This window comes from Triturus cristatus, chromosome 4_1 (genome assembly GCF_964204655.1).
Source record: "Triturus cristatus chromosome 4_1, aTriCri1.1, whole genome shotgun sequence".
Taxonomy (NCBI): Eukaryota; Metazoa; Chordata; class Amphibia; order Caudata; family Salamandridae; genus Triturus; species Triturus cristatus.
In genome coordinates, this window is record NC_140585.1 from 150,425,297 (window position 1) to 150,451,007 (window position 25,711).

General features: G+C 36.0%; 33 non-coding genes across 33 annotated transcripts; all 33 read left to right on the top strand.

Annotated features, from left to right (window-relative positions):
- Positions 1 to 331: 331 nt before the first annotated feature.
- On the top strand, positions 332 to 404 carry TRNAK-UUU (transfer RNA lysine (anticodon UUU)). The gene has a single exon. It is a non-coding gene; the product is annotated as a tRNA-Lys (tRNA).
- An 864-nt stretch (positions 405 to 1,268) lies between these two features.
- TRNAK-UUU (transfer RNA lysine (anticodon UUU)) lies at positions 1,269 to 1,341 on the top strand. The gene has a single exon. It is a non-coding gene; the product is annotated as a tRNA-Lys (tRNA).
- A 341-nt stretch (positions 1,342 to 1,682) lies between these two features.
- TRNAR-UCU (transfer RNA arginine (anticodon UCU)) lies at positions 1,683 to 1,773 on the top strand. The gene is given in 2 exon segments: positions 1,683 to 1,719; positions 1,738 to 1,773. It is a non-coding gene; the product is annotated as a tRNA-Arg (tRNA).
- An 873-nt stretch (positions 1,774 to 2,646) lies between these two features.
- TRNAR-UCU (transfer RNA arginine (anticodon UCU)) lies at positions 2,647 to 2,737 on the top strand. Its single transcript is given in 2 exon segments — positions 2,647 to 2,683; positions 2,702 to 2,737. It is a non-coding gene; the product is annotated as a tRNA-Arg (tRNA).
- A 1,396-nt stretch (positions 2,738 to 4,133) lies between these two features.
- On the top strand, positions 4,134 to 4,206 carry TRNAK-UUU (transfer RNA lysine (anticodon UUU)). Its single transcript has one exon. It is a non-coding gene; the product is annotated as a tRNA-Lys (tRNA).
- Positions 4,207 to 4,547: 341 nt separating this feature from the next.
- TRNAR-UCU (transfer RNA arginine (anticodon UCU)) lies at positions 4,548 to 4,638 on the top strand. The gene is given in 2 exon segments: positions 4,548 to 4,584; positions 4,603 to 4,638. It is a non-coding gene; the product is annotated as a tRNA-Arg (tRNA).
- Positions 4,639 to 5,097: 459 nt separating this feature from the next.
- Positions 5,098 to 5,170, top strand: TRNAK-UUU (transfer RNA lysine (anticodon UUU)). The gene has a single exon. It is a non-coding gene; the product is annotated as a tRNA-Lys (tRNA).
- Positions 5,171 to 5,511: 341 nt separating this feature from the next.
- On the top strand, positions 5,512 to 5,602 carry TRNAR-UCU (transfer RNA arginine (anticodon UCU)). The gene is given in 2 exon segments: positions 5,512 to 5,548; positions 5,567 to 5,602. It is a non-coding gene; the product is annotated as a tRNA-Arg (tRNA).
- Positions 5,603 to 6,061: 459 nt separating this feature from the next.
- Positions 6,062 to 6,134, top strand: TRNAK-UUU (transfer RNA lysine (anticodon UUU)). The gene has a single exon. It is a non-coding gene; the product is annotated as a tRNA-Lys (tRNA).
- An 864-nt stretch (positions 6,135 to 6,998) lies between these two features.
- Positions 6,999 to 7,071, top strand: TRNAK-UUU (transfer RNA lysine (anticodon UUU)). The gene has a single exon. It is a non-coding gene; the product is annotated as a tRNA-Lys (tRNA).
- A 341-nt stretch (positions 7,072 to 7,412) lies between these two features.
- Positions 7,413 to 7,503, top strand: TRNAR-UCU (transfer RNA arginine (anticodon UCU)). The gene is given in 2 exon segments: positions 7,413 to 7,449; positions 7,468 to 7,503. It is a non-coding gene; the product is annotated as a tRNA-Arg (tRNA).
- Positions 7,504 to 8,376: 873 nt separating this feature from the next.
- Positions 8,377 to 8,467, top strand: TRNAR-UCU (transfer RNA arginine (anticodon UCU)). The gene is given in 2 exon segments: positions 8,377 to 8,413; positions 8,432 to 8,467. It is a non-coding gene; the product is annotated as a tRNA-Arg (tRNA).
- A 1,396-nt stretch (positions 8,468 to 9,863) lies between these two features.
- Positions 9,864 to 9,936, top strand: TRNAK-UUU (transfer RNA lysine (anticodon UUU)). The gene has a single exon. It is a non-coding gene; the product is annotated as a tRNA-Lys (tRNA).
- A 341-nt stretch (positions 9,937 to 10,277) lies between these two features.
- TRNAR-UCU (transfer RNA arginine (anticodon UCU)) lies at positions 10,278 to 10,368 on the top strand. Its single transcript is given in 2 exon segments — positions 10,278 to 10,314; positions 10,333 to 10,368. It is a non-coding gene; the product is annotated as a tRNA-Arg (tRNA).
- Positions 10,369 to 12,178: 1,810 nt separating this feature from the next.
- TRNAR-UCU (transfer RNA arginine (anticodon UCU)) lies at positions 12,179 to 12,269 on the top strand. Its single transcript is given in 2 exon segments — positions 12,179 to 12,215; positions 12,234 to 12,269. It is a non-coding gene; the product is annotated as a tRNA-Arg (tRNA).
- Positions 12,270 to 12,728: 459 nt separating this feature from the next.
- Positions 12,729 to 12,801, top strand: TRNAK-UUU (transfer RNA lysine (anticodon UUU)). The gene has a single exon. It is a non-coding gene; the product is annotated as a tRNA-Lys (tRNA).
- Positions 12,802 to 13,665: 864 nt separating this feature from the next.
- TRNAK-UUU (transfer RNA lysine (anticodon UUU)) lies at positions 13,666 to 13,738 on the top strand. The gene has a single exon. It is a non-coding gene; the product is annotated as a tRNA-Lys (tRNA).
- A 341-nt stretch (positions 13,739 to 14,079) lies between these two features.
- On the top strand, positions 14,080 to 14,170 carry TRNAR-UCU (transfer RNA arginine (anticodon UCU)). Its single transcript is given in 2 exon segments — positions 14,080 to 14,116; positions 14,135 to 14,170. It is a non-coding gene; the product is annotated as a tRNA-Arg (tRNA).
- An 873-nt stretch (positions 14,171 to 15,043) lies between these two features.
- On the top strand, positions 15,044 to 15,134 carry TRNAR-UCU (transfer RNA arginine (anticodon UCU)). The gene is given in 2 exon segments: positions 15,044 to 15,080; positions 15,099 to 15,134. It is a non-coding gene; the product is annotated as a tRNA-Arg (tRNA).
- Positions 15,135 to 16,007: 873 nt separating this feature from the next.
- On the top strand, positions 16,008 to 16,098 carry TRNAR-UCU (transfer RNA arginine (anticodon UCU)). Its single transcript is given in 2 exon segments — positions 16,008 to 16,044; positions 16,063 to 16,098. It is a non-coding gene; the product is annotated as a tRNA-Arg (tRNA).
- Positions 16,099 to 16,557: 459 nt separating this feature from the next.
- TRNAK-UUU (transfer RNA lysine (anticodon UUU)) lies at positions 16,558 to 16,630 on the top strand. The gene has a single exon. It is a non-coding gene; the product is annotated as a tRNA-Lys (tRNA).
- Positions 16,631 to 17,494: 864 nt separating this feature from the next.
- TRNAK-UUU (transfer RNA lysine (anticodon UUU)) lies at positions 17,495 to 17,567 on the top strand. The gene has a single exon. It is a non-coding gene; the product is annotated as a tRNA-Lys (tRNA).
- Positions 17,568 to 17,908: 341 nt separating this feature from the next.
- TRNAR-UCU (transfer RNA arginine (anticodon UCU)) lies at positions 17,909 to 17,999 on the top strand. The gene is given in 2 exon segments: positions 17,909 to 17,945; positions 17,964 to 17,999. It is a non-coding gene; the product is annotated as a tRNA-Arg (tRNA).
- An 873-nt stretch (positions 18,000 to 18,872) lies between these two features.
- TRNAR-UCU (transfer RNA arginine (anticodon UCU)) lies at positions 18,873 to 18,963 on the top strand. Its single transcript is given in 2 exon segments — positions 18,873 to 18,909; positions 18,928 to 18,963. It is a non-coding gene; the product is annotated as a tRNA-Arg (tRNA).
- Positions 18,964 to 19,422: 459 nt separating this feature from the next.
- On the top strand, positions 19,423 to 19,495 carry TRNAK-UUU (transfer RNA lysine (anticodon UUU)). Its single transcript has one exon. It is a non-coding gene; the product is annotated as a tRNA-Lys (tRNA).
- Positions 19,496 to 20,359: 864 nt separating this feature from the next.
- On the top strand, positions 20,360 to 20,432 carry TRNAK-UUU (transfer RNA lysine (anticodon UUU)). The gene has a single exon. It is a non-coding gene; the product is annotated as a tRNA-Lys (tRNA).
- A 341-nt stretch (positions 20,433 to 20,773) lies between these two features.
- Positions 20,774 to 20,864, top strand: TRNAR-UCU (transfer RNA arginine (anticodon UCU)). Its single transcript is given in 2 exon segments — positions 20,774 to 20,810; positions 20,829 to 20,864. It is a non-coding gene; the product is annotated as a tRNA-Arg (tRNA).
- An 873-nt stretch (positions 20,865 to 21,737) lies between these two features.
- Positions 21,738 to 21,828, top strand: TRNAR-UCU (transfer RNA arginine (anticodon UCU)). The gene is given in 2 exon segments: positions 21,738 to 21,774; positions 21,793 to 21,828. It is a non-coding gene; the product is annotated as a tRNA-Arg (tRNA).
- Positions 21,829 to 22,701: 873 nt separating this feature from the next.
- Positions 22,702 to 22,792, top strand: TRNAR-UCU (transfer RNA arginine (anticodon UCU)). The gene is given in 2 exon segments: positions 22,702 to 22,738; positions 22,757 to 22,792. It is a non-coding gene; the product is annotated as a tRNA-Arg (tRNA).
- Positions 22,793 to 23,251: 459 nt separating this feature from the next.
- On the top strand, positions 23,252 to 23,324 carry TRNAK-UUU (transfer RNA lysine (anticodon UUU)). Its single transcript has one exon. It is a non-coding gene; the product is annotated as a tRNA-Lys (tRNA).
- An 864-nt stretch (positions 23,325 to 24,188) lies between these two features.
- TRNAK-UUU (transfer RNA lysine (anticodon UUU)) lies at positions 24,189 to 24,261 on the top strand. The gene has a single exon. It is a non-coding gene; the product is annotated as a tRNA-Lys (tRNA).
- Positions 24,262 to 24,602: 341 nt separating this feature from the next.
- TRNAR-UCU (transfer RNA arginine (anticodon UCU)) lies at positions 24,603 to 24,693 on the top strand. Its single transcript is given in 2 exon segments — positions 24,603 to 24,639; positions 24,658 to 24,693. It is a non-coding gene; the product is annotated as a tRNA-Arg (tRNA).
- An 873-nt stretch (positions 24,694 to 25,566) lies between these two features.
- TRNAR-UCU (transfer RNA arginine (anticodon UCU)) lies at positions 25,567 to 25,657 on the top strand. The gene is given in 2 exon segments: positions 25,567 to 25,603; positions 25,622 to 25,657. It is a non-coding gene; the product is annotated as a tRNA-Arg (tRNA).
- The last annotated feature ends 54 nt before the right edge of the window (positions 25,658 to 25,711 follow it).

The following is a 25,711-nucleotide window of genomic DNA, read 5'->3' on the forward strand; positions in this document are numbered from 1 at the left end:
AATTTGGGTAATCTATGCAGAAGAGGAAATTGTCAGCTGTACTGATGAAAATATAATTTACTCGGAAGTAAGATTTTGGGCCCTTCTTTAATTTTACCATGTCAATAAACACATATGAATTTGACGTCAGCAAAAAAATGAGATAGTAGCAACTTCAGGACTAAAAATAAGGTTACATTTACTGAAGAAATTTCAAATGCTTGAAATATCAATTCATTATTATATTCTAGTGTATTTGGTACCTTCGTCAGGTAACCATCTTAAGAAACATAGCGTTAGTTGGGACACTGCCAAATTTTGATTAGGTGATTTTGAGGTTTGCTGTATTAGAGCCTGGATAGCTCAGTCGGTAGAGCATCAGACTTTTAATCTGAGGGTCCAGGGTTCAAGTCCCTGTTCAGGCGGTTTGTTTAAAGAAAATGTACTCTAATGACATGCTCTTTTCAGGATCCAATGAACGAGTAGTCCCATTAGAGTAATTGCAAGTTACTCTTAATGGAGCCATTAAATACCCATCGGTCGTGTACCATTTGACAAGAGTTAAGAAGACTTACCGCAACGGTATCATGTCGTTTGAGATGTTGATTATCTTTTCCCCAATTCAATGTTCAAAATGGAACCCTGCTTATAGTTTCCAAATCACTTTATAAAGTTGGTCAACCGCTGATAGCTCATCTTTTTATTTGAGAATTTCTGTTCACCTTGTTGAATCAGGTTGGATCTCTGGTGCAATGGATAGCGGCTTGGGGTTCTAGGCTAATGTAGAGAAAGCATTCAAAGTCTTTGGGTTGGAATACTAGCTGGGTCAGTTTTATCCCTCCTTTATCTTATAACTAATTGAAACAGTAACAAACAATGCCTGCTTCTGCATAACCAGAGACATTTACCAAAACGGCAGTGAAAGAAAGTCTATTTAAACAGACACTGTTTGCTTTGAAAATGTTGCATAATCTATGCCCAAGAGTAAATTTCCAGTTATACTGCTGGACATGTAATTTAGTACCTAGTAATAGTATTTGGCCTTTTACTAATTTCACAATGTCAATTTAGAGACATGATTTCTAAGTCAGCCGAAAATGAGATAGAACGAATTTCAGGATTTAAAATAGATTACGTGTGCTGCTGAAATTTCAAATGCTTGAAATATCAATTAATTATTAAACTCTACATATTTGATTGCTAATATATGTAACCATATTAAGAATTAAAGTGTAGGTTGGTGTGCGTCCACATCATTTTTTGCTGATTTTTAGTTGCTGTGTTGCAGAGCCTGGATAGCTCAGTCGGTAGAGCATCAGACTTTTAATCTGAGGGTCCAGGGTTCAAGTCCCTGTTCAGGCGGTGGGCTACTTTAAAGAAAAAGTATTCTGATTGTACATTCTTTTTGTGTTCCACTGCATGATGAATAAGATATTCCATTACCAAAATTAAAAAAAAACGTCTTTCATGGAGAAATGAAAAACCCATCTGTCTCATATATCAGATGACGATACACTAAACTTAAGTTTTATGCAGACTTACCAACTGTATCATGTAGTTTGACACGGTGAATAACTTTTACCCAATTCAATATTCAAAATATAGCCATGGTTATAGTATCCAATGAACTTTATAAAGTTGATCAACAGCTCAAAGCTCATTATTTCATTTCTGAATATCTGTGCACCTCACTCAAGCAGATTGGCTCTGTGGCGCAATGGATAGCGCATTGGACTTCTAGGTGAATGTCAAGAAGGTATTCAAAGGCTGTGGGTTCGAATCCCACCAGAGTCAGTTTTATCCCTGTTTATTTCATAACTATTTAAAGAAGTTATAAGCGATGCATGCATGCTTCTGCTTCACCAAAATCATTTGCTAAAAAAGGTCAGTAAAAGGAAGTCTATTTTAAAGAGACACCGTTCAATTTGGGTAATCTATGCAGAAGAGGAAATTGTCAGCTGTACTGATGAAAATATAATTTACTCGGAAGTAAGATTTTGGGCCCTTCCTTAATTTTACCATGTCAATAAACACATATGAATTTGACGTCAGCAAAAAAATGAGATAGTAGCAACTTCAGGACTAAAAATAAGGTTACATTTACTGAAGAAATTTCAAATGCTTGAAATATCAATTCATTATTATATTCTAGTGTATTTGGTACCTTCTTCAGGTAACCATCTTAAGAAACATAGCGTTAGTTGGGACACTGCCAAATTTTGATTAGGTGATTTTGAGGTTTGCGGTATCAGAGCCTGGATAGCTCAGTCAGTAGAGCATCAGACTTTTAATCTGAGGGTCCAGGGTTCAAGTCCCCGTTCAGGCGGTAGGCTACTTTAAAGAAAAAGTATTCTGATTGTACATTCTTTTTGTGTTCCACTGCATGATGAATAAGATATTCCATTACCAAAATTAAAAAAAAACGTCTTTCATGGAGAAGTGAAAAACCCATCTGTCTCATATATCAGATGATGATACACTAAACTTAAGTTGTATGCAGACTTACCAACTGTATCATGTAGTTTGACACGGTGAATAACTTTTACCCAATTCAATATTCAAAATATAGCCATGGTTATAGTATCCAATGAACTTTATAAAGTTGATCAACAGCTCAAAGCTCATTATTTCATTTCTGAATATCTGTGCACCTCACTCAAGCAGATTGGCTCTGTGGCGCAATGGATAGCGCGTTGGACTTCTAGGTGAATGTCAAGAAGGTATTCAAAGGCTGTGGGTTCGAATCCCACCAGAGTCAGTTTTATCCCTGTGTATTTCATAACTATTTAAAGAAGTTATAAGCGATGCATGCATGCTTCTGCTTCACCAAAATCATTTGCTAAAAAAGGTCAGTAAAAGGAAGTCTATTTTAAAGAGACACCGTTCAATTTGGGTAATCTATGCAGAAGAGGAAATTGTCAGCTGTACTGATGAAAATATAATTTACTCGGAAGTAAGATTTTGGGCCCTTCCTTAATTTTACCATGTCAATAAACACATATGAATTTGACGTCAGCAAAAAAATGAGATAGTAGCAACTTCAGGACTAAAAATAAGGTTACATTTACTGAAGAAATTTCAAATGCTTGAAATATCAATTCATTATTATATTCTAGTGTATTTGGTACCTTCTTCAGGTAACCATCTTAAGAAACATAGCGTTAGTTGGGACACTGCCAAATTTTGATTAGGTGATTTTGAGGTTTGCTGTATCAGAGCCTGGATAGCTCAGTCGGCAGAGCATCAGACTTTTAATCTGAGGGTCCAGGGTTCAAGTCCCTGTTCAGGCGGTTTGTTTAAAGAAAATGTACTCTAATGACATGCTCTTTTCAGGATCCAATGAACGAGTAGTCCCATTAGAGTAATTGCAAGTTACTCTTAATGGAGCCATTAAATACCCATCGGTCGTGTACCATTTGACAAGAGTTAAGAAGACTTACCGCAACGGTATCATGTCGTTTGAGATGTTGATTATCTTTTCCCCAATTCAATGTTCAAAATGGAACCCTGCTTATAGTTTCCAAATCACTTTATAAAGTTGGTCAACCGCTGATAGCTCATCTTTTTATTTGAGAATTTCTGTTCACCTTGTTGAATCAGGTTGGATCTCTGGTGCAATGGATAGCGGCTTGGGGTTCTAGGCGAATGTAGAGAAAGCATTCAAAGTCTTTGGGTTGGAATACTAGCTGGGTCAGTTTTATCCCTCCTTTATCTTATAACTAATTGAAACAGTAACAAACAATGCCTGCTTCTGCATAACCAGAGACATTTACCAAAACGGCAGTGAAAGAAAGTCTATTTAAACAGACACTGTTTGCTTTGAAAATGTTGCATAATCTATGCCCAAGAGTAAATTTCCAGTTATACTGCTGGACATGTAATTTAGTACCTAGTAATAGTATTTGGCCTTTTACTAATTTCACAATGTCAATTTAGAGACATGATTTCTAAGTCAGCCGAAAATGAGATAGAACGAATTTCAGGATTTAAAATAGATTACGTGTGCTGCTGAAATTTCAAATGCTTGAAATATCAATTAATTATTAAACTCTACATATTTGATTGCTAATATATGTAACCATATTAAGAATTAAAGTGTAGGTTGGTGTGCGTCCACATCATTTTTAGCTGATTTTTAGTTGCAGTGTTGCAGAGCCTGGATAGCTCAGTCGGTAGAGCATCAGACTTTTAATCTGAGGGTCCAGGGTTCAAGTCCCTGTTCAGGCGGTCGGCTACTTTAAAGAAAAAGTATTCTGATTGTACATTCTTTTTGTGTTCCACTGCATGATGAATAAGATATTCCATTACCAAAATTAAAAAAAAAAGTCTTTCATGGAGAAGTGAAAAACCCATCTGTCTCATATATCAGATGACGATACACTAAACTTAAGTTTTATGCAGACTTACCAACTGTATCATGTAGTTTGACACGGTGAATAACTTTTACCCAATTCAATATTCAAAATATAGCCATGGTTATAGTATCCAATGAACTTTATAAAGTTGATCAACAGCTCAAAGCTCATTATTTCATTTCTAAATATCTGTGCACCTCATTCAAGCAGATTGGCTCTGTGGCGCAATGGATAGCGCATTGGACTTCTAGGTGAATGTCAAGAAGGTATTCAAAGGCTGTGGGTTCGAATCCCACCAGAGTCAGTTTTATCCCTGTTTATTTCATAACTATTTAAAGAAGTTATAAGCGATGCATGCATGCTTCTGCTTCACCAAAATCATTTGCTAAAAAAGGTCAGTAAAAGGAAGTCTATTTTAAAGAGACACCGTTCAATTTGGGTAATCTATGCAGAAGAGGAAATTGTCAGCTGTACTGATGAAAATATAATTTACTCGGAAGTAAGATTTTGGGCCCTTCCTTAATTTTACCATGTCAATAAACACATATGAATTTGACGTCAGCAAAAAAATGAGATAGTAGCAACTTCAGGACTAAAAATAAGGTTACATTTACTGAAGAAATTTCAAATGCTTGAAATATCAATTCATTATTATATTCTAGTGTATTTGGTACCTTATTCAGGTAACCATCTTAAGAAACATAGCGTTAGTTGGGACACTGCCAAATTTTGATTAGGTGATTTTGAGGTTTGCTGTATCAGAGCCTGGATAGCTCAGTCGGTAGAGCATCAGACTTTTAATCTGAGGGTCCAGGGTTCAAGTCCCTGTTCAGGCGGTAGGCTACTTTAAAGAAAAAGTATTCTGATTGTACATTCTTTTTGTGTTCCACTGCATGATGAATAAGATATTCCATTACCAAAATTTAAAAAAAACGTCTTTCATGGAGAAGTGAAAAACCCATCTGTCTCATATATCAGATGACGATACACTAAACTTAAGTTGTAGGCAGACTTACCAACTGTATCATGTAGTTTGACACGGTGAATAACTTTTACCCAATTCAATATTCAAAATATAGCCATGGTTATAGTATCCAATGAACTTTATAAAGTTGATCAACAGCTCAAAGCTCATTATTTCATTTCTGAATATCTGTGCACCTCATTCAAGCAGATTGGCTCTGTGGCGCAATGGATAGCGCATTGGACTTCTAGGTGAATGTCAAGAAGGTATTCAAAGGCTGTGGGTTCGAATCCCACCAGAGTCAGTTTTATCCCTGTTTATTTCATAACTATTTAAAGAAGTTATAAGCGATGCATGCATGCTTCTGCTTCACCAAAATCATTTGCTAAAAAAGGTCAGTAAAAGGAAGTCTATTTTAAAGAGACACCGTTCAATTTGGGTAATCTATGCAGAAGAGGAAATTGTCAGCTGTACTGATGAAAATATAATTTACTCGGAAGTAAGATTTTGGGCCCTTCCTTAATTTTACCATGTCAATAAACACATATGAATTTGACGTCAGCAAAAAAATGAGATAGTAGCAACTTCAGGACTAAAAATAAGGTTACATTTACTGAAGAAATTTCAAATGCTTGAAATATCAATTCATTATTATATTCTAGTGTATTTGGTACCTTCGTCAGGTAACCATCTTAAGAAACATAGCGTTAGTTGGGACACTGCCAAATTTTGATTAGGTGATTTTGAGGTTTGCTGTATTAGAGCCTGGATAGCTCAGTCGGTAGAGCATCAGACTTTTAATCTGAGGGTCCAGGGTTCAAGTCCCTGTTCAGGCGGTTTGTTTAAAGAAAATGTACTCTAATGACATGCTCTTTTCAGGATCCAATGAACGAGTAGTCCCATTAGAGTAATTGCAAGTTACTCTTAATGGAGCCATTAAATACCCATCGGTCGTGTACCATTTGACAAGAGTTAAGAAGACTTACCGCAACGGTATCATGTCGTTTGAGATGTTGATTATCTTTTCCCCAATTCAATGTTCAAAATGGAACCCTGCTTATAGTTTCCAAATCACTTTATAAAGTTGGTCAACCGCTGATAGCTCATCTTTTTATTTGAGAATTTCTGTTCACCTTGTTGAATCAGGTTGGATCTCTGGTGCAATGGATAGCGGCTTGGGGTTCTAGGCTAATGTAGAGAAAGCATTCAAAGTCTTTGGGTTGGAATACTAGCTGGGTCAGTTTTATCCCTCCTTTATCTTATAACTAATTGAAACAGTAACAAACAATGCCTGCTTCTGCATAACCAGAGACATTTACCAAAACGGCAGTGAAAGAAAGTCTATTTAAACAGACACTGTTTGCTTTGAAAATGTTGCATAATCTATGCCCAAGAGTAAATTTCCAGTTATACTGCTGGACATGTAATTTAGTACCTAGTAATAGTATTTGGCCTTTTACTAATTTCACAATGTCAATTTAGAGACATGATTTCTAAGTCAGCCGAAAATGAGATAGAACGAATTTCAGGATTTAAAATAGATTACGTGTGCTGCTGAAATTTCAAATGCTTGAAATATCAATTAATTATTAAACTCTACATATTTGATTGCTAATATATGTAACCATATTAAGAATTAAAGTGTAGGTTGGTGTGCGTCCACATCATTTTTAGCTGATTTTTAGTTGCTGTGTTGCAGAGCCTGGATAGCTCAGTCGGTAGAGCATCAGACTTTTAATCTGAGGGTCCAGGGTTCAAGTCCCTGTTCAGGCGGTCGGCTACTTTAAAGAAAAAGTATTCTGATTGTACATTCTTTTTGTGTTCCACTGCATGATGAATAAGATATTCTATTACCAAAATTAAAAAAAAACGTCTTTCATGGAGAAGTGAAAAACCCATCTGTCTCATATATCAGATGACGATACACTAAACTTAAGTTTTATGCAGACTTACCAACTGTATCATGTAGTTTGACACGGTGAATAACTTTTACCCAATTCAATATTCAAAATATAGCCATGGTTATAGTATCCAATGAACTTTATAAAGTTGATCAACAGCTCAAAGCTCATTATTTCATTTCTGAATATCTGTGCACCTCACTCAAGCAGATTGGCTCTGTGGCACAATGGATAGCGCATTGGACTTCTAGGTGAATGTCAAGAAGGTATTCAAAGGCTGTGGGTTCGAATCCCACCAGAGTCAGTTGTATCCCTGTTTATTTCATAACTATTTAAAGAAGTTATAAGCGATGCATGCATGCTTCTGCTTCACCAAAATCATTTGCTAAAAAAGGTCAGTAAAAGGAAGTCTATTTTAAAGAGACACCGTTCAATTTGGGTAATCTATGCAGAAGAGGAAATTGTCAGCTGTACTGATGAAAATATAATTTACTCGGAAGTAAGATTTTGGGCCCTTCCTTAATTTTACCATGTCAATAAACACATATGAATTTGACGTCAGCAAAAAAATGAGATAGTAGCAACTTCAGGACTAAAAATAAGGTTACATTTACTGAAGAAATTTCAAATGCTTGAAATATCAATTCATTATTATATTCTAGTGTATTTGGTACCTTCTTCAGGTAACCATCTTAAGAAACATAGCGTTAGTTGGGACACTGCCAAATTTTGATTAGGTGATTTTGAGGTTTGCGGTATCAGAGCCTGGATAGCTCAGTCAGTAGAGCATCAGACTTTTAATCTGAGGGTCCAGGGTTCAAGTCCCTGTTCAGGCGGTAGGCTACTTTAAAGAAAAAGTATTCTGATTGTACATTCTTTTTGTGTTCCACTGCATGATGAATAAGATATTCCATTACCAAAATTAAAAAAAAACGTCTTTCATGGAGAAGTGAAAAACCCATCTGTCTCATATATCAGATGACGATACACTAAACTTAAGTTGTAGGCAGACTTACCAACTGTATCATGTAGTTTGACACGGTGAATAACTTTTACCCAATTCAATATTCAAAATATAGCCATGGTTATAGTATCCAATGAACTTTATAAAGTTGATCAACAGCTCAAAGCTCATTATTTCATTTCTGAATATCTGTGCACCTCATTCAAGCAGATTGGCTCTGTGGCGCAATGGATAGCGCATTGGACTTCTAGGTGAATGTCAAGAAGGTATTCAAAGGCTGTGGGTTCGAATCCCACCAGAGTCAGTTTTATCCCTGTTTATTTCATAACTATTTAAAGAAGTTATAAGCGATGCATGCATGCTTCTGCTTCACCAAAATCATTTGCTAAAAAAGGTCAGTAAAAGGAAGTCTATTTTAAAGAGACACCGTTCAATTTGGGTAATCTATGCAGAAGAGGAAATTGTCAGCTGTACTGATGAAAATATAATTTACTCGGAAGTAAGATTTTGGGCCCTTCTTTAATTTTACCATGTCAATAAACACATATGAATTTGACGTCAGCAAAAAAATGAGATAGTAGCAACTTCAGGACTAAAAATAAGGTTACATTTACTGAAGAAATTTCAAATGCTTGAAATATCAATTCATTATTATATTCTAGTGTATTTGGTACCTTCGTCAGGTAACCATCTTAAGAAACATAGCGTTAGTTGGGACACTGCCAAATTTTGATTAGGTGATTTTGAGGTTTGCTGTATCAGAGCCTGGATAGCTCAGTCGGTAGAGCATCAGACTTTTAATCTGAGGATCCAGGGTTCAAGTCCCTGTTCAGGCGGTTTGTTTAAAGAAAATGTACTCTAATGACATGCTCTTTTCAGGATCCAATGAACGAGTAGTCCCATTATAGTAATTGCAAGTTACTCTTAATGGAGCCATTAAATACCCATCGGTCGTGTACCATTTGACAAGAGTTAAGAAGACTTACCGCAACGGTATCATGTCGTTTGAGATGTTGATTATCTTTTCCCCAATTCAATGTTCAAAATGGAACCCTGCTTATAGTTTCCAAATCACTTTATAAAGTTGGTCAACCGCTGATAGCTCATCTTTTTATTTGAGAATTTCTGTTCACCTTGTTGAATCAGGTTGGATCTCTGGTGCAATGGATAGCGGCTTGGGGTTCTAGGCTAATGTAGAGAAAGCATTCAAAGTCTTTGGGTTGGAATACTAGCTGGGTCAGTTTTATCCCTCCTTTATCTTATAACTAATTGAAACAGTAACAAACAATGCCTGCTTCTGCATAACCAGAGACATTTACCAAAACGGCAGTGAAAGAAAGTCTATTTAAACAGACACTGTTTGCTTTGAAAATGTTGCATAATCTATGCCCAAGAGTAAATTTCCAGTTATACTGCTGGACATGTAATTTAGTACCTAGTAATAGTATTTGGCCTTTTACTAATTTCACAATGTCAATTTAGAGACATGATTTCTAAGTCAGCCGAAAATGAGATAGAACGAATTTCAGGATTTAAAATAGATTACGTGTGCTGCTGAAATTTCAAATGCTTGAAATATCAATTAATTATTAAACTCTACATATTTGATTGCTAATATATGTAACCATATTAAGAATTAAAGTGTAGGTTGGTGTGCGTCCACATCATTTTTAGCTGATTTTTAGTTGCTGTGTTGCAGAGCCTGGATAGCTCAGTCGGTAGAGCATCAGACTTTTAATCTGAGGGTCCAGGGTTCAAGTCCCTGTTCAGGCGGTGGGCTACTTTAAAGAAAAAGTATTCTGATTGTACATTCTTTTTGTGTTCCACTGCATGATGAATAAGATATTCTATTACCAAAATTAAAAAAAAACGTCTTTCATGGAGAAGTGAAAAACCCATCTGTCTCATATATCAGATGACGATTCACTAAACTTAAGTTTTATGCAGACTTACCAACTGTATCATGTAGTTTGACACGGTGAATAACTTTTACCCAATTCAATATTCAAAATATAGCCATGGTTATAGTATCCAATGAACTTTATAAAGTTGATCAACAGCTCAAAGCTCATTATTTCATTTCTGAATATCTGTGCACCTCACTCAAGCAGATTGGCTCTGTGGCGCAATGGATAGCGCATTGGACTTCTAGGTGAATGTCAAGAAGGTATTCAAAGGCTGTGGGTTCGAATCCCACCAGAGTCAGTTTTATCCCTGTTTATTTCATAACTATTTAAAGAAGTTATAAGCGATGCATGCATGCTTCTGCTTCACCAAAATCATTTGCTAAAAAAGGTCAGTAAAAGGAAGTCTATTTTAAAGAGACACCGTTCAATTTGGGTAATCTATGCAGAAGAGGAAATTGTCAGCTGTACTGATGAAAATATAATTTACTCGGAAGAAAGATTTTGGGCCCTTCTTTAATTTTACCATGTCAATAAACACATATGAATTTGACGTCAGCAAAAAAATGAGATAGTAGCAACTTCAGGACTAAAAATAAGGTTACATTTACTGAAGAAATTTCAAATGCTTGAAATATCAATTCATTATTATATTCTAGTGTATTTGGTACCTTCGTCAGGTAACCATCTTAAGAAACATAGCGTTAGTTGGGACACTGCCAAATTTTGATTAGGTGATTTTGAGGTTTGCTGTATCAGAGCCTGGATAGCTCAGTCGGTAGAGCATCAGACTTTTAATCTGAGGATCCAGGGTTCAAGTCCCTGTTCAGGCGGTTTGTTTAAAGAAAATGTACTCTAATGACATGCTCTTTTCAGGATCCAATGAACGAGTAGTCCCATTATAGTAATTGCAAGTTACTCTTAATGGAGCCATTAAATACCCATCGGTCGTGTACCATTTGACAAGAGTTAAGAAGACTTACCGCAACGGTATCATGTCGTTTGAGATGTTGATTATCTTTTCCCCAATTCAATGTTCAAAATGGAACCCTGCTTATAGTTTCCAAATCACTTTATAAAGTTGGTCAACCGCTGATAGCTCATCTTTTTATTTGAGAATTTCTGTTCACCTTGTTGAATCAGGTTGGATCTCTGGTGCAATGGATAGCGGCTTGGGGTTCTAGGCTAATGTAGAGAAAGCATTCAAAGTCTTTGGGTTGGAATACTAGCTGGGTCAGTTTTATCCCTCCTTTATCTTATAACTAATTGAAACAGTAACAAACAATGCCTGCTTCTGCATAACCAGAGACATTTACCAAAACGGCAGTGAAAGAAAGTCTATTTAAACAGACACTGTTTGCTTTGAAAATGTTGCATAATCTATGCCCAAGAGTAAATTTCCAGTTATACTGCTGGACATGTAATTTAGTACCTAGTAATAGTATTTGGCCTTTTACTAATTTCACAATGTCAATTTAGAGACATGATTTCTAAGTCAGCCGAAAATGAGATAGAACGAATTTCAGGATTTAAAATAGATTACGTGTGCTGCTGAAATTTCAAATGCTTGAAATATCAATTAATTATTAAACTCTACATATTTGATTGCTAATATATGTAACCATATTAAGAATTAAAGTGTAGGTTGGTGTGCGTCCACATCATTTTTAGCTGATTTTTAGTTGCAGTGTTGCAGAGCCTGGATAGCTCAGTCGGTAGAGCATCAGACTTTTAATCTGAGGGTCCAGGGTTCAAGTCCCCGTTCAGGCGGTAGGCTACTTTAAAGAAAAAGTATTCTGATTGTACATTCTTTTTGTGTTCCACTGCATGATGAATAAGATATTCCATTACCAAAATTAAAAAAAAACGTCTTTCATGGAGAAGTGAAAAACCCATCTGTCTCATATATCAGATGATGATACACTAAACTTAAGTTGTATGCAGACTTACCAACTGTATCATGTAGTTTGACACGGTGAATAACTTTTACCCAATTCAATATTCAAAATATAGCCATGGTTATAGTATCCAATGAACTTTATAAAGTTGATCAACAGCTCAAAGCTCATTATTTCATTTCTGAATATCTGTGCACCTCACTCAAGCAGATTGGCTCTGTGGCGCAATGGATAGCGCGTTGGACTTCTAGGTGAATGTCAAGAAGGTATTCAAAGGCTGTGGGTTCGAATCCCACCAGAGTCAGTTTTATCCCTGTGTATTTCATAACTATTTAAAGAAGTTATAAGCGATGCATGCATGCTTCTGCTTCACCAAAATCATTTGCTAAAAAAGGTCAGTAAAAGGAAGTCTATTTTAAAGAGACACCGTTCAATTTGGGTAATCTATGCAGAAGAGGAAATTGTCAGCTGTACTGATGAAAATATAATTTACTCGGAAGTAAGATTTTGGGCCCTTCCTTAATTTTACCATGTCAATAAACACATATGAATTTGACGTCAGCAAAAAAATGAGATAGTAGCAACTTCAGGACTAAAAATAAGGTTACATTTACTGAAGAAATTTCAAATGCTTGAAATATCAATTCATTATTATATTCTAGTGTATTTGGTACCTTCTTCAGGTAACCATCTTAAGAAACATAGCGTTAGTTGGGACACTGCCAAATTTTGATTAGGTGATTTTGAGGTTTGCTGTATCAGAGCCTGGATAGCTCAGTCGGTAGAGCATCAGACTTTTAATCTGAGGGTCCAGGGTTCAAGTCCCTGTTCAGGCGGTTTGTTTAAAGAAAATGTACTCTAATGACATGCTCTTTTCAGGATCCAATGAACGAGTAGTCCCATTAGAGTAATTGCAAGTTACTCTTAATGGAGCCATTAAATACCCATCGGTCGTGTACCATTTGACAAGAGTTAAGAAGACTTACCGCAACGGTATCATGTCGTTTGAGATGTTGATTATCTTTTCCCCAATTCAATGTTCAAAATGGAACCCTGCTTATAGTTTCCAAATCACTTTATAAAGTTGGTCAACCGCTGATAGCTCATCTTTTTATTTGAGAATTTCTGTTCACCTTGTTGAATCAGGTTGGATCTCTGGTGCAATGGATAGCGGCTTGGGGTTCTAGGCGAATGTAGAGAAAGCATTCAAAGTCTTTGGGTTGGAATACTAGCTGGGTCAGTTTTATCCCTCCTTTATCTTATAACTAATTGAAACAGTAACAAACAATGCCTGCTTCTGCATAACCAGAGACATTTACCAAAACGGCAGTGAAAGAAAGTCTATTTAAACAGACACTGTTTGCTTTGAAAATGTTGCATAATCTATGCCCAAGAGTAAATTTCCAGTTATACTGCTGGACATGTAATTTAGTACCTAGTAATAGTATTTGGCCTTTTACTAATTTCACAATGTCAATTTAGAGACATGATTTCTAAGTCAGCCGAAAATGAGATAGAACGAATTTCAGGATTTAAAATAGATTACGTGTGCTGCTGAAATTTCAAATGCTTGAAATATCAATTAATTATTAAACTCTACATATTTGATTGCTAATATATGTAACCATATTAAGAATTAAAGTGTAGGTTGGTGTGCGTCCACATCATTTTTAGCTGATTTTTAGTTGCTGTGTTGCAGAGCCTGGATAGCTCAGTCGGTAGAGCATCAGACTTTTAATCTGAGGGTCCAGGGTTCAAGTCCCTGTTCAGGCGGTCGGCTACTTTAAAGAAAAAGTATTCTGATTGTACATTCTTTTTGTGTTCCACTGCATGATGAATAAGATATTCTATTACCAAAATTAAAAAAAAACGTCTTTCATGGAGAAGTGAAAAACCCATCTGTCTCATATATCAGATGACGATACACTAAACTTAAGTTTTATGCAGACTTACCAACTGTATCATGTAGTTTGACACGGTGAATAACTTTTACCCAATTCAATATTCAAAATATAGCCATGGTTATAGTATCCAATGAACTTTATAAAGTTGATCAACAGCTCAAAGCTCATTATTTCATTTCTGAATATCTGTGCACCTCACTCAAGCAGATTGGCTCTGTGGCGCAATGGATAGCGCATTGGACTTCTAGGTGAATGTCAAGAAGGTATTCAAAGGCTGTGGGTTCGAATCCCACCAGAGTCAGTTTTATCCCTGTTTATTTCATAACTATTTAAAGAAGTTATAAGCGATGCATGCATGCTTCTGCTTCACCAAAATCATTTGCTAAAAAAGGTCAGTAAAAGGAAGTCTATTTTAAAGAGACACCGTTCAATTTGGGTAATCTATGCAGAAGAGGAAATTGTCAGCTGTACTGATGAAAATATAATTTACTCGGAAGTAAGATTTTGGGCCCTTCCTTAATTTTACCATGTCAATAAACACATATGAATTTGACGTCAGCAAAAAAATGAGATAGTAGCAACTTCAGGACTAAAAATAAGGTTACATTTACTGAAGAAATTTCAAATGCTTGAAATATCAATTCATTATTATATTCTAGTGTATTTGGTACCTTCTTCAGGTAACCATCTTAAGAAACATAGCGTTAGTTGGGACACTGCCAAATTTTGATTAGGTGATTTTGAGGTTTGCGGTATCAGAGCCTGGATAGCTCAGTCAGTAGAGCATCAGACTTTTAATCTGAGGGTCCAGGGTTCAAGTCCCTGTTCAGGCGGTAGGCTACTTTAAAGAAAAAGTATTCTGATTGTACATTCTTTTTGTGTTCCACTGCATGATGAATAAGATATTCCATTACCAAAATTAAAAAAAAACGTCTTTCATGGAGAAGTGAAAAACCCATCTGTCTCATATATCAGATGATGATACACTAAACTTAAGTTGTATGCAGACTTACCAACTGTATCATGTAGTTTGACACGGTGAATAACTTTTACCCAATTCAATATTCAAAATATAGCCATGGTTATAGTATCCAATGAACTTTATAAAGTTGATCAACAGCTCAAAGCTCATTATTTCATTTCTGAATATCTGTGCACCTCACTCAAGCAGATTGGCTCTGTGGCGCAATGGATAGCGCATTGGACTTCTAGGTGAATGTCAAGAAGGTATTCAAAGGCTGTGGGTTCGAATCCCACCAGAGTCAGTTTTATCCCTGTTTATTTCATAACTATTTAAAGAAGTTATAAGCGATGCATGCATGCTTCTGCTTCACCAAAATCATTTGCTAAAAAAGGTCAGTAAAAGGAAGTCTATTTTAAAGAGACACCGTTCAATTTGGGTAATCTATGCAGAAGAGGAAATTGTCAGCTGTACTGATGAAAATATAATTTACTCGGAAGTAAGATTTTGGGCCCTTCCTTAATTTTACCATGTCAATAAACACATATGAATTTGACGTCAGCAAAAAAATGAGATAGTAGCAACTTCAGGACTAAAAATAAGGTTACATTTACTGAAGAAATTTCAAATGCTTGAAATATCAATTCATTATTATATTCTAGTGTATTTGGTACCTTCTTCAGGTAACCATCTTAAGAAACATAGCGTTAGTTGGGACACTGCCAAATTTTGATTAGGTGATTTTGAGGTTTGCTGTATCAGAGCCTGGATAGCTCAGTCGGTAGAGCATCAGACTTTTAATCTGAGGGTCCAGGGTTCAAGTCCCCGTTCAGGCGGTAGGCTACTTTAAAGAAAAAGTATTCTGATTGTACATTCTTTTTGTGTTCCACTGCATGATGAATAAGATATTCCATTACCAAAATTAAAAAAAAACGTCTTTCATGGAGAAGTGAAAAACCCATCTGTCTCATATATCAGATGATGATACACTAAACTTAAGTTGTATGCAGACTTACCAACTGTATCATGTAGTTTGACACGGTGAATAACTTTTACCCAATTCAATATTCAAAATATAGCCATGGTTATAGTATCCAATGAACTTTATAAAGTTGATCAACAGCTCAAAGCTCATTATTTCATTTCTGAATATCTGTGCACCTCACTCAAGCAGATTGGCTCTGTGGCGCAATGGATAGCGCGTTGGACTTCTAGGTGAATGTCAAGAAGGTATTCAAAGGCTGTGGGTTCGAATCCCACCAGAGTCAGTTTTATCCCTGTGTATTTCATAACTATTTAAAGAAGTTATAAGCGATGCATGCATGCTTCTGCTTCACCAAAATCATTTGCTAAAAAAGGTCAGTAAAAGGAAGTCTATTTTAAAGAGACACCGTTCAATTTGGGTAATCTATGCAGAAGAGGAAATTGTCAGCTGTACTGATGAAAATATAATTTACTCGGAAGTAAGATTTTGGGCCCTTCCTTAATTTTACCATGTCAATAAACACATATGAATTTGACGTCAGCAAAAAAATGAGATAGTAGCAACTTCAGGACTAAAAATAAGGTTACATTTACTGAAGAAATTTCAAATGCTTGAAATATCAATTCATTATTATATTCTAGTGTATTTGGTACCTTCTTCAGGTAACCATCTTAAGAAACATAGCGTTAGTTGGGACACTGCCAAATTTTGATTAGGTGATTTTGAGGTTTGCTGTATCAGAGCCTGGATAGCTCAGTCGGTAGAGCATCAGACTTTTAATCTGAGGGTCCAGGGTTCAAGTCCCTGTTCAGGCGGTTTGTTTAAAGAAAATGTACTCTAATGACATGCTCTTTTCAGGATCCAATGAACGAGTAGTTCCATTAGAGTAATTGCAAGTTACTCTTAATGGAGCCATTAAATACCCATCGGTCGTGTACCATTTGACAAGAGTTAAGAAGACTTACCGCAACGGTATCATGTCGTTTGAGATGTTGATTATCTTTTCCCCAATTCAATGTTCAAAATGGAACCCTGCTTATAGTTTCCAAATCACTTTATAAAGTTGGTCAACCGCTGATAGCTCATCTTTTTATTTGAGAATTTCTGTTCACCTTGTTGAATCAGGTTGGATCTCTGGTGCAATGGATAGCGGCTTGGGGTTCTAGGCTAATGTAGAGAAAGCATTCAAAGTCTTTGGGTTGGAATACTAGCTGGGTCAGTTTTATCCCTCCTTTATCTTATAACTAATTGAAACAGTAACAAACAATGCCTGCTTCTGCATAACCAGAGACATTTACCAAAACGGCAGTGAAAGAAAGTCTATTTAAACAGACACTGTTTGCTTTGAAAATGTTGCATAATCTATGCCCAAGAGTAAATTTCCAGTTATACTGCTGGACATGTAATTTAGTACCTAGTAATAGTATTTGGCCTTTTACTAATTTCACAATGTCAATTTAGAGACATGATTTCTAAGTCAGCCGAAAATGAGATAGAACGAATTTCAGGATTTAAAATAGATTACGTGTGCTGCTGAAATTTCAAATGCTTGAAATATCAATTAATTATTAAACTCTACATATTTGATTGCTAATATATGTAACCATATTAAGAATTAAAGTGTAGGTTGGTGTGCGTCCACATCATTTTTAGCTGATTTTTAGTTGCTGTGTTGCAGAGCCTGGATAGCTCAGTCGGTAGAGCATCAGACTTTTAATCTGAGGGTCCAGGGTTCAAGTCCCTGTTCAGGCGGTCGGCTACTTTAAAGAAAAAGTATTCTGATTGTACATTCTTTTTGTGTTCCACTGCATGATGAATAAGATATTCTATTACCAAAATTAAAAAAAAACGTCTTTCATGGAGAAGTGAAAAACCCATCTGTCTCATATATCAGATGACGATACACTAAACTTAAGTTTTATGCAGACTTACCAACTGTATCATGTAGTTTGACACGGTGAATAACTTTTACCCAATTCAATATTCAAAATATAGCCATGGTTATAGTATCCAATGAACTTTATAAAGTTGATCAACAGCTCAAAGCTCATTATTTCATTTCTGAATATCTGTGCACCTCACTCAAGCAGATTGGCTCTGTGGCGCAATGGATAGCGCATTGGACTTCTAGGTGAATGTCAAGAAGGTATTCAAAGGCTGTGGGTTCGAATCCCACCAGAGTCAGTTTTATCCCTGTTTATTTCATAACTATTTAAAGAAGTTATAAGCGATGCATGCATGCTTCTGCTTCACCAAAATCATTTGCTAAAAAAGGTCAGTAAAAGGAAGTCTATTTTAAAGAGACACCGTTCAATTTGGGTAATCTATGCAGAAGAGGAAATTGTCAGCTGTACTGATGAAAATATAATTTACTCGGAAGTAAGATTTTGGGCCCTTCCTTAATTTTACCATGTCAATAAACACATATGAATTTGACGTCAGCAAAAAAATGAGATAGTAGCAACTTCAGGACTAAAAATAAGGTTACATTTACTGAAGAAATTTCAAATGCTTGAAATATCAATTCATTATTATATTCTAGTGTATTTGGTACCTTCTTCAGGTAACCATCTTAAGAAACATAGCGTTAGTTGGGACACTGCCAAATTTTGATTAGGTGATTTTGAGGTTTGCGGTATCAGAGCCTGGATAGCTCAGTCAGTAGAGCATCAGACTTTTAATCTGAGGGTCCAGGGTTCAAGTCCCTGTTCAGGCGGTAGGCTACTTTAAAGAAAAAGTATTCTGATTGTACATTCTTTTTGTGTTCCACTGCATGATGAATAAGATATTCCATTACCAAAATTAAAAAAAAACGTCTTTCATGGAGAAGTGAAAAACCCATCTGTCTCATATATCAGATGATGATACACTAAACTTAAGTTGTATGCAGACTTACCAACTGTATCATGTAGTTTGACACGGTGAATAACTTTTACCCAATTCAATATTCAAAATATAGCCATGGTTATAGTATCCAATGAACTTTATAAAGTTGATCAACAGCTCAAAGCTCATTATTTCATTTCTGAATATCTGTGCACCTCACTCAAGCAGATTGGCTCTGTGGCGCAATGGATAGCGCGTTGGACTTCTAGGTGAATGTCAAGAAGGTATTCAAAGGCTGTGGGTTCGAATCCCACCAGAGTCAGTTTTATCCCTGTGTATTTCATAACTATTTAAAGAAGTTATAAGCGATGCATGCATGCTTCTGCTTCACCAAAATCATTTGCTAAAAAAGGTCAGTAAAAGGAAGTCTATTTTAAAGAGACACCGTTCAATTTGGGTAATCTATGCAGAAGAGGAAATTGTCAGCTGTACTGATGAAAATATAATTTACTCGGAAGTAAGATTTTGGGCCCTTCCTTAATTTTACCATGTCAATAAACACATATGAATTTGACGTCAGCAAAAAAATGAGATAGTAGCAACTTCAGGACTAAAAATAAGGTTACATTTACTGAAGAAATTTCAAATGCTTGAAATATCAATTCATTATTATATTCTAGTGTATTTGGTACCTTCTTCAGGTAACCATCTTAAGAAACATAGCGTTAGTTGGGACACTGCCAAATTTTGATTAGGTGATTTTGAGGTTTGCTGTATCAGAGCCTGGATAGCTCAGTCGGTAGAGCATCAGACTTTTAATCTGAGGGTCCAGGGTTCAAGTCCCTGTTCAGGCGGTTTGTTTAAAGAAAATGTACTCTAATGACATGCTCTTTTCAGGATCCAATGAACGAGTAGTCCCATTAGAGTAATTGCAAGTTACTCTTAATGGAGCCATTAAATACCCATCGGTCGTGTACCATTTGACAAGAGTTAAGAAGACTTACCGCAACGGTATCATGTCGTTTGAGATGTTGATTATCTTTTCCCCAATTCAATGTTCAAAATGGAACCCTGCTTATAGTTTCCAAATCACTTTATAAAGTTGGTCAACCGCTGATAGCTCATCTTTTTATTTGAGAATTTCTGTTCACCTTGTTGAATCAGGTTGGATCTCTGGTGCAATGGATAGCGGCTTGGGGTTCTAGGCGAATGTAGAGAAAGCATTCAAAGTCTTTGGGTTGGAATACTAGCTGGGTCAGTTTTATCCCTCCTTTATCTTATAACTAATTGAAACAGTAACAAACAATGCCTGCTTCTGCATAACCAGAGACATTTACCAAAACGGCAGTGAAAGAAAGTCTATTTAAACAGACACTGTTTGCTTTGAAAATGTTGCATAATCTATGCCCAAGAGTAAATTTCCAGTTATACTGCTGGACATGTAATTTAGTACCTAGTAATAGTATTTGGCCTTTTACTAATTTCACAATGTCAATTTAGAGACATGATTTCTAAGTCAGCCGAAAATGAGATAGAACGAATTTCAGGATTTAAAATAGATTACGTGTGCTGCTGAAATTTCAAATGCTTGAAATATCAATTAATTATTAAACTCTACATATTTGATTGCTAATATATGTAACCATATTAAGAATTAAAGTGTAGGTTGGTGTGCGTCCACATCATTTTTAGCTGATTTTTAGTTGCTGTGTTGCAGAGCCTGGATAGCTCAGTCGGTAGAGCATCAGACTTTTAATCTGAGGGTCCAGGGTTCAAGTCCCTGTTCAGGCGGTCGGCTACTTTAAAGAAAAAGTATTCTGATTGTACATTCTTTTTGTGTTCCACTGCATGATGAATAAGATATTCTATTACCAAAATTAAAAAAAAACGTCTTTCATGGAGAAGTGAAAAACCCATCTGTCTCATATATCAGATGACGATACACTAAACTTAAGTTTTATGCAGACTTACCAACTGTATCATGTAGTTTGACACGGTGAATAACTTTTACCCAATTCAATATTCAAAATATAGCCATGGTTATAGTATCCAATGAACTTTATAAAGTTGATCAACAGCTCAAAGCTCATTATTTCATTTCTGAATATCTGTGCACCTCACTCAAGCAGATTGGCTCTGTGGCGCAATGGATAGCGCATTGGACTTCTAGGTGAATGTCAAGAAGGTATTCAAAGGCTGTGGGTTCGAATCCCACCAGAGTCAGTTTTATCCCTGTTTATTTCATAACTATTTAAAGAAGTTATAAGCGATGCATGCATGCTTCTGCTTCACCAAAATCATTTGCTAAAAAAGGTCAGTAAAAGGAAGTCTATTTTAAAGAGACACCGTTCAATTTGGGTAATCTATGCAGAAGAGGAAATTGTCAGCTGTACTGATGAAAATATAATTTACTCGGAAGTAAGATTTTGGGCCCTTCCTTAATTTTACCATGTCAATAAACACATATGAATTTGACGTCAGCAAAAAAATGAGATAGTAGCAACTTCAGGACTAAAAATAAGGTTACATTTACTGAAGAAATTTCAAATGCTTGAAATATCAATTCATTATTATATTCTAGTGTATTTGGTACCTTCTTCAGGTAACCATCTTAAGAAACATAGCGTTAGTTGGGACACTGCCAAATTTTGATTAGGTGATTTTGAGGTTTGCGGTATCAGAGCCTGGATAGCTCAGTCAGTAGAGCATCAGACTTTTAATCTGAGGGTCCAGGGTTCAAGTCCCTGTTCAGGCGGTAGGCTACTTTAAAGAAAAAGTATTCTGATTGTACATTCTTTTTGTGTTCCACTGCATGATGAATAAGATATTCCATTACCAAAATTAAAAAAAAACGTCTTTCATGGAGAAGTGAAAAACCCATCTGTCTCATATATCAGATGATGATACACTAAACTTAAGTTGTATGCAGACTTACCAACTGTATCATGTAGTTTGACACGGTGAATAACTTTTACCCAATTCAATATTCAAAATATAGCCATGGTTATAGTATCCAATGAACTTTATAAAGTTGATCAACAGCTCAAAGCTCATTATTTCATTTCTGAATATCTGTGCACCTCACTCAAGCAGATTGGCTCTGTGGCGCAATGGATAGCGCATTGGACTTCTAGGTGAATGTCAAGAAGGTATTCAAAGGCTGTGGGTTCGAATCCCACCAGAGTCAGTTTTATCCCTGTTTATTTCATAACTATTTAAAGAAGTTATAAGCGATGCATGCATGCTTCTGCTTCACCAAAATCATTTGCTAAAAAAGGTCAGTAAAAGGAAGTCTATTTTAAAGAGACACCGTTCAATTTGGGTAATCTATGCAGAAGAGGAAATTGTCAGCTGTACTGATGAAAATATAATTTACTCGGAAGTAAGATTTTGGGCCCTTCCTTAATTTTACCATGTCAATAAACACATATGAATTTGACGTCAGCAAAAAAATGAGATAGTAGCAACTTCAGGACTAAAAATAAGGTTACATTTACTGAAGAAATTTCAAATGCTTGAAATATCAATTCATTATTATATTCTAGTGTATTTGGTACCTTCTTCAGGTAACCATCTTAAGAAACATAGCGTTAGTTGGGACACTGCCAAATTTTGATTAGGTGATTTTGAGGTTTGCTGTATCAGAGCCTGGATAGCTCAGTCGGTAGAGCATCAGACTTTTAATCTGAGGGTCCAGGGTTCAAGTCCCCGTTCAGGCGGTAGGCTACTTTAAAGAAAAAGTATTCTGATTGTACATTCTTTTTGTGTTCCACTGCATGATGAATAAGATATTCCATTACCAAAATTAAAAAAAAACGTCTTTCATGGAGAAGTGAAAAACCCATCTGTCTCATATATCAGATGATGATACACTAAACTTAAGTTGTATGCAGACTTACCAACTGTATCATGTAGTTTGACACGGTGAATAACTTTTACCCAATTCAATATTCAAAATATAGCCATGGTTATAGTATCCAATGAACTTTATAAAGTTGATCAACAGCTCAAAGCTCATTATTTCATTTCTGAATATCTGTGCACCTCACTCAAGCAGATTGGCTCTGTGGCGCAATGGATAGCGCGTTGGACTTCTAGGTGAATGTCAAGAAGGTATTCAAAGGCTGTGGGTTCGAATCCCACCAGAGTCAGTTTTATCCCTGTGTATTTCATAACTATTTAAAGAAGTTATAAGCGATGCATGCATGCTTCTGCTTCACCAAAATCATTTGCTAAAAAAGGTCAGTAAAAGGAAGTCTATTTTAAAGAGACACCGTTCAATTTGGGTAATCTATGCAGAAGAGGAAATTGTCAGCTGTACTGATGAAAATATAATTTACTCGGAAGTAAGATTTTGGGCCCTTCCTTAATTTTACCATGTCAATAAACACATATGAATTTGACGTCAGCAAAAAAATGAGATAGTAGCAACTTCAGGACTAAAAATAAGGTTACATTTACTGAAGAAATTTCAAATGCTTGAAATATCAATTCATTATTATATTCTAGTGTATTTGGTACCTTCTTCAGGTAACCATCTTAAGAAACATAGCGTTAGTTGGGACACTGCCAAATTTTGATTAGGTGATTTTGAGGTTTGCTGTATCAGAGCCTGGATAGCTCAGTCGGTAGAGCATCAGACTTTTAATCTGAGGGTCCAGGGTTCAAGTCCCTGTTCAGGCGGTTTGTTTAAAGAAAATGTACTCTAATGACATGCTCTTTTCAGGATCCAATGAACGAGTAGTTCCATTAGAGTAATTGCAAGTTACTCTTAATGGAGCCATTAAATACCCATCGGTCGTGTACCATTTGACAAGAGTTAAGAAGACTTACCGCAACGGTATCATGTCGTTTGAGATGTTGATTATCTTTTCCCCAATTCAATGTTCAAAATGGAACCCTGCTTATAGTTTCCAAATCACTTTATAAAGTTGGTCAACCGCTGATAGCTCATCTTTTTATTTGAGAATTTCTGTTCACCTTGTTGAATCAGGTTGGATCTCTGGTGCAATGGATAGCGGCTTGGGGTTCTAGGCTAATGTAGAGAAAGCATTCAAAGTCTTTGGGTTGGAATACTAGCTGGGTCAGTTTTATCCCTCCTTTATCTTATAACTAATTGAAACAGTAACAAACAATGCCTGCTTCTGCATAACCAGAGACATTTACCAAAACGGCAGTGAAAGAAAGTCTATTTAAACAGACACTGTTTGCTTTGAAAATGTTGCATAATCTATGCCCAAGAGTAAATTTCCAGTTATACTGCTGGACATGTAATTTAGTACCTAGTAATAGTATTTGGCCTTTTACTAATTTCACAATGTCAATTTAGAGACATGATTTCTAAGTCAGCCGAAAATGAGATAGAACGAATTTCAGGATTTAAAATAGATTACGTGTGCTGCTGAAATTTCAAATGCTTGAAATATCAATTAATTATTAAACTCTACATATTTGATTGCTAATATATGTAACCATATTAAGAATTAAAGTGTAGGTTGGTGTGCGTCCACATCATTTTTAGCTGATTTTTAGTTGCTGTGTTGCAGAGCCTGGATAGCTCAGTCGGTAGAGCATCAGACTTTTAATCTGAGGGTCCAGGGTTCAAGTCCCTGTTCAGGCGGTCGGCTACTTTAAAGAAAAAGTATTCTGATTGTACATTCTTTTTGTGTTCCACTGCATGATGAATAAGATATTCTATTACCAAAATTAAAAAAAAACGTCTTTCATGGAGAAGTGAAAAACCCATCTGTCTCATATATCAGATGACGATACACTAAACTTAAGTTTTATGCAGACTTACCAACTGTATCATGTAGTTTGACACGGTGAATAACTTTTACCCAATTCAATATTCAAAATATAGCCATGGTTATAGTATCCAATGAACTTTATAAAGTTGATCAACAGCTCAAAGCTCATTATTTCATTTCTGAATATCTGTGCACCTCACTCAAGCAGATTGGCTCTGTGGCGCAATGGATAGCGCATTGGACTTCTAGGTGAATGTCAAGAAGGTATTCAAAGGCTGTGGGTTCGAATCCCACCAGAGTCAGTTTTATCCCTGTTTATTTCATAACTATTTAAAGAAGTTATAAGCGATGCATGCATGCTTCTGCTTCACCAAAATCATTTGCTAAAAAAGGTCAGTAAAAGGAAGTCTATTTTAAAGAGACACCGTTCAATTTGGGTAATCTATGCAGAAGAGGAAATTGTCAGCTGTACTGATGAAAATATAATTTACTCGGAAGTAAGATTTTGGGCCCTTCCTTAATTTTACCATGTCAATAAACACATATGAATTTGACGTCAGCAAAAAAATGAGATAGTAGCAACTTCAGGACTAAAAATAAGGTTACATTTACTGAAGAAATTTCAAATGCTTGAAATATCAATTCATTATTATATTCTAGTGTATTTGGTACCTTCTTCAGGTAACCATCTTAAGAAACATAGCGTTAGTTGGGACACTGCCAAATTTTGATTAGGTGATTTTGAGGTTTGCGGTATCAGAGCCTGGATAGCTCAGTCAGTAGAGCATCAGACTTTTAATCTGAGGGTCCAGGGTTCAAGTCCCTGTTCAGGCGGTAGGCTACTTTAAAGAAAAAGTATTCTGATTGTACATTCTTTTTGTGTTCCACTGCATGATGAATAAGATATTCCATTACCAAAATTAAAAAAAAACGTCTTTCATGGAGAAGTGAAAAACCCATCTGTCTCATATATCAGATGATGATACACTAAACTTAAGTTGTATGCAGACTTTCCAACTGTATCATGTAGTTTGACACGGTGAATAACTTTTACCCAATTCAATATTCAAAATATAGCCATGGTTATAGTATCCAATGAACTTTATAAAGTTGATCAACAGCTCAAAGCTCATTATTTCATTTCTGAATATCTGTGCACCTCACTCAAGCAGATTGGCTCTGTGGCGCAATGGATAGCGCGTTGGACTTCTAGGTGAATGTCAAGAAGGTATTCAAAGGCTGTGGGTTCGAATCCCACCAGAGTCAGTTTTATCCCTGTGTATTTCATAACTATTTAAAGAAGTTATAAGCGATGCATGC